At 42.3% G+C, this 5754-nt stretch overlaps 1 pseudogene; it reads left to right on the top strand.

Moving 5' to 3' along the window:
- Window positions 1–5754, top strand: part of LOC126510817 (60S ribosomal protein L15-like) — a 9394-nt pseudogene that overhangs the window by 2567 nt on the left and 1073 nt on the right.

The following is a 5754-nucleotide window of genomic DNA, read 5'->3' as shown; positions in this document are numbered from 1 at the left end:
GGATGTATGAAAAAGCCATAAGGAAACCTGCTATCTCTTAAACTAGTGAAAAAATTATTTTTTTAATATTTATTTATTTATTATGTGTACAATATTCTGTGTGTATGTCTACAGGCCAGAAGAGGGCACCAGACCCCATTACGGATGGTTGTGAGCCACCATGTGGTTGCTGGGAATTGAACTCAGGACCTTTGGAAGAGCAGTCAGTGCTCTTAACCACTGAGCCATCTCTCCAGCCCCCTGGGGAAATTATTTTTAAAAGATCTACACACAGCTGGGTACTAGTGGCACACACCTTCAATCCCTGTACTTGGGAGGCCAGCCTGCTCTACAGAATGAGGTCCAGGACAGCCAGGGCTACACAGAGAAATCCTATCTCAGAAAACAAAGCAAAACAAACAAAACAGCCTGATAGTGGTGACTCAGCCTTTATTCCCAGCACTCCAAAGGTAGAGGCAGACAGAGCTCTGTGAGTTGGAAGTCAGCTTGTTCTACAGAGCAGTTCCAGGACAGCCAGGGCTACACGATACAGAGAAACCTGTATCATAGAAACAAGTAAAAAAGAAAAAAAAAAGGAAAAGAAAAAGAAAAACAACTAAGAAACAAAAGTTAGGGGGCTAGAGAGATGGCTCAGTGGTCAAGAACACTGCTCTTCCAGAGGAGTTGGGTTCAGTTCTCAGCATGGCAGCTCACAACTGTCTGTAACTCTAGTTCCAGGGGATCTGAAACCTTCACACCAGTGCACATAAGATAATTAAAAAAAAGCCATGCATACAATAAACAGGCTAGAGACAAAAAAAATAAAATAGGATTGTATTGGCAGATACAGAAGCTCTATGTGGCTATGCATGCCTGCAATCTCAGCTACTTGGGAAACTGAAGCAGGAGGAACGTTTAAGCCCAGGAGTTCCTTACCAGCCTCAAAAACATACTAAGACCCCACATACACACACACACACCCAAAAAAAAACATTTAACAGAAGTCAAATCCACTCGTGGTAAATTTTCGTTTTTAAAGTTTGTTGTTTATTTATTTTAAGATTTATTTTATTTTAAATTACATGTTTATGTGCATGTGACTGTATATAAAAGTGCCCTGGGGTTCCACGGGAGTGTCAGATCCTCTAGAGGAGTTCCAGGTAGTTGTGACTCAGACATCATGGCTACTGGGAACTGAACTCAGACCCTCTGCAAGAGTATAAGAACTCTTAACCTCTGAGCCATCTCTCCAACATCCACGGTAAATTCTCTTGCTGACTAGAACAGATGAATTTCAGGTTCATTCAGAGACTCTGTCTCCAAAACTATGATGGAAGCTAGAGAAATGGCCCAGCAGTTAATATCACTGGCTGCTCTTGCAGAGTACCAGGTTCAGCTCCCAGCATCCACAGGAGGCTCACAAACATCTGTAACTCCAGTTCCAGCAAATCCGGTGCCTTCTTCTGACCTTCTCTTCACCAGGCACACATAGACATGCAGGCAAATCACTCATACACATAAAATAAAAAGTTTAGGGCTGGAGAGATGGCTCAGTGGTTAAGAGCATTGGCTCCTCTTCCAGAGGTCCCGAGTTCAATTCCCAGCAACCACATGGTGGCTCACAACCATCTGTAATGAGATCTGTCGCCGTCTTCTGGCATACAGGCATACATGGAGGTAGAATATTGTATATATAATAATAAATAAATAAGTCTTTAAAAAATAAATAAAAGGTTTAAAACCAAAAATAAGGTAGACAGAAATTGAGGAAGACCCTGAACATTGGACTCTGGCCTCTTCCTACATATTCAAACACATAGGAGCCCACACATCATATGTATATACACATGAGAGAGAGAAAAATATGCAATATTCCTCTCTCTTCCCCCCCCATGCCTATTGCTGAACTAAACTCTGACCAAAAGCAAACGAAGAGGGAAAAAAAGTGTTCTTGGCTTACACTTCCAGGTCACAGTCCATCTCTGAGAGAAGTCAGGGGCAGGAACTCAAACAGGAGCAGAGGAACCATGGAGTAGTGCTGGATGCTGGTTAGCTCTCCATAGTTTGCTCAGCATGGTGTTTTGGGTTGTTTGTTTGTTTTTTACACAACCCAGGACCATCTGCCCCGGGGGTGGCATTACTCGCAGTGGGCTGGGCCCTTCCACATCAATCATTCATTTATAAAATGTTCCACAGTCATACTCGTAAAGATAGTCTGATGGAGACATCTCAGCTGAGGGTCCCTCCTCCCAGGGGACTCAACTTTGAATCAAGTTGACATAAACTAACTGGTACACTTAACAACTTTTGTGACAATATTTAGGAAAAGCCTGGTTTATTCAGTTAATACGATCTTCAGTTTCGTGGATTTTATTTTTAAAATGTCAAGATTTCCTTCTTGTTTGTGTTTGAGTTAAACTCCACTGTGTAATAATAGACATCACATTTTGTTTGGTCATTAGTCTGTTGTTAGATACCTAAGCTAATCCATCAGTTGGCTATCTAGGATAATGTGTGATAAACATGGGTGTGTAGGTATCTCTGCAGGATACAATCTTTTATTCTTTAGTGGTATGTACACAGAAGAGGTGTGGATGAGCATATGGAGGCCCTGCTTTTCATAGCTTGAGGCACCTCCATGCTGAAGGCTGTTGGACTAACTTCTCACCAGCAATGATGGGACTCCTCACCCGCCCCCCACACCTCACATCCTTGCTGACATTTACTGTTAATTTTCTTTTTTTTTTTTTTAAAAAAATCTTTTAGATTTATCTTATGTGCATGAGTGTTTTGCCTGCATGTATATCGTACACCACTTGTGTGCCCGATGCCCGCAGTGGTCAAAAGAATGCATTGGATCTCCTAGAACTGGAGTTACAGGTGGGTGTGAGCCACTCTGTGGGTGATGGGACCTGAGCCTAGTTCTCTGCAAAAGCAGCCACTGCTCTTAACCACAGCTGTCTCTCCAGTCCCTGTTCTCTGTTTGATGACAGCCACTTGGACTGGAGTAGGATGACATAGTAATGTAGGATTCAGGAATGGGAAATGGATATTTTTGTTGTTGTTGTTTTTTGCAGTGTTGGGGACTGAACCCAGGGCTGGCACAGGCTGGGCAAACACTAAACTGAGCTACAGACACCTTCTATATTAGTTTTGTTTTGTATTTTCCAGATGGCTACAAATGTTGAAAGTATTTTAATGTACTTATTGGCCACTTGTACTTCTTTGAAGAACTGTCTGATTTATTTGCCCTTTTATTGACTGGGTGATTTGCTGTTTTGTTGTTTAACTTTTCTGAGTTCTTTATATGTGCTTTGCTTCTAAATTTGCTTTTTGTTTTTTGAGGCAGGGTTTCTCTATGTGGCCCTGACTGTCCTAGAACTCACTTTTTAGAGTAGGCTGACCCCCAAACTCAGGGACCCTCCTGTTTATGTCTCCTAAATGCTGAGATTAAAGGCCCACACCACAAACACCTGGCTATATGCTTGATTTAAAAAGTTGTTTTATTTACTTGGTTATTTATTGTGTGTGTGTGTGTGTGTGTGTGTGTGTGTGTGTGTGTGTGTATGAAAGCAGGTGCATAAGTATCATGGGGCATATGTGGAGACCAGAAGACACCTTTGGAGATCAGTTCTTTTCTTCCACTGTTGAAGAGGTCGAACTCGGGTCCTAAGCCTTGCTCAGCGAGTACATCTACCCCCTGAGCATCCCACTAACCCTATCCTAGGCATTAACTCACCATGGACTAAATAGTTAGCAGAGTCTTTCCCATTCTGTAGGCTTTTCCTTCTCTCTAGAGATTGTTTGGTTGCTTGCTTGCTTTTCTGTGCTGTCTGAGGCGTTTAAATCTGATACAGTTCTGTGAGTCAACTTTTACTCTGATTTCCTGAGTAACTGGTGTGGCGCTCAGAGTCATCGCCTCTATCTTGAAGGGCCTCCCCACATTTTCCTCTACCAGTTTCAAAGTGTCACGTTTTGTACTAATGGCTTTGACCCCCGTTTAGTTGATTTTACGGTGTGAGACAGAGACCTAGTTTCAGCTCTGTCTGTGGATACCCCCTTTTCTTAGCATTGCTTTTGTTAAGAGGATTCTGCAACTGTCTTTGGTAACTTTGCCATGAATCAAATGGTTGCTGGGTCTTAGTTCCCGATCTATTTCATTACAATGGTCTGTGTGCCTGGTTTATGTCAGTAACGTGCTGTTTTTGTTACTATGTCTCTTTAGTGTTTTTATAAATGTATTCTTCTTTTATACAATACATCCCAGACACAGACACATTTTCCTGTCATGGCATTTATTTGTGTATTTTTTATTTATTTGCTTTTTTGAGATAGGGTTTCTTTCTTTTTAGCTGTAAAGTTCTTTTTAAATATATATTTAATATATGCATATATATATATATATGAGTGCTTGTCTGCATACCAGAAGATGGCATTAGATCTCATTATAGATCCCATTATAAATGAGTCACTGTATGGTTGGTTGCTGGGAACTGAACTCAGGACCTCTGGAAGAGCAGCCAGCAGCCAGTGCTCTTAACCTCTGAGCCATCTCTCCAGCCCTCTGTTGTGTATTTTTAAGTGAGGAATTATGATGCTGGACATGTTGCCCGTTACACTGAGGATTGGGTACAAAAGTCACCATAGGAAAACCAGTAATTGGGCTAGTAGATGGTGCAATAGGTAAAAGCATGCATACTGCTAAGCCTGACACTCTAAGTTCAATCCCTGGATCCACATAGTGGGAAGAGAACACCCACTCCTGCAAGCTGCCCTTAGGAGACCTGGAGAGGTGGCGCATACCTCAAAAGCACATACCACTCTTCCAGAGGACTTGGGTTTGGTTCCTAGAACCCACGTGGCAACTAGCAACTGTTAACAACTCTAGTTCCAGGGAATCCGATGTCCTCCTCTGCCTTCTATGGGCACCAGGCACACACATGGCACACACACTTCCATACATGTAAGTAAAACATTCATACACATAAGATAATAAAAAATAAATAAAAACTGGGAGCCAGAGAGAAGACAGCCCAGCAGTTAAAAGCACCTACGTTTCTCCCAGAGGACCAGAATTCAGTTCCTAGCTCCCATGTCCATCATCGGTCACACCTGCCTAGAATTCTAGCTCTACGGATCTAAGGTCGGTCCTTTGTAGGGTCTTCATAGGCACACCCACACCCATAAAAATTAAAACAAAAATAATTTTTAAAAATAAAAAAACCAGCTGGCCAGTGGTATACACCTTTAATCTCTGCACTCGGGAGGCAGAGGCAGGCAGATCTGAATTCTAGGCCAGCCTGGTCTACAGAGTGAGTTCCAGAACAGCCAGGGCTACACAGAGAAATCATATCTCAAAAAACAATGACTTCTTGAATTTTGTATGCAAATGTATGGAAATAGAAAACACTATCCTGAGTGAGGTAAGCCAGACCCAAAAAGAGGAACATGGGATGTACTCACTCATATTTGGTTTCTAGCCATAAATAAAGGACATTGAGTCTATAATTCGTGATCCTAGAGAAGCTAAATAAGGTGAACCCAAAGAAAAACATATAGGCATCCTCTTGAATATTAACCTTCATCAGGTGATAAAAGGAGACAGAGACAGAGACCCACATTGGAGCACCGGACAGAAATCTCAAGGTCCAAATCAGAAGGAGAGAGAGCACGAGCAAGGAACTCAGGACCGCGAGGGGTGCACCCACACACTGAGACAATGGGGATGTTCTATCGGGAACTCACCAAGGCCAGCTGGCCTGTGTCTGAAAAAGC

Source organism: Alexandromys fortis, unplaced genomic scaffold, assembly GCF_014885135.2.
Source record: "Alexandromys fortis isolate MF-2015 unplaced genomic scaffold, M_Fortis_MF-2015_v1.1 scaffold_78, whole genome shotgun sequence".
Classification (NCBI taxonomy): Eukaryota; Metazoa; Chordata; class Mammalia; order Rodentia; family Cricetidae; genus Alexandromys; species Alexandromys fortis.
The sequence above is the reverse complement of the archived record's forward strand: the minus strand, read 5'-3'. Positions and strand labels throughout refer to the sequence as shown.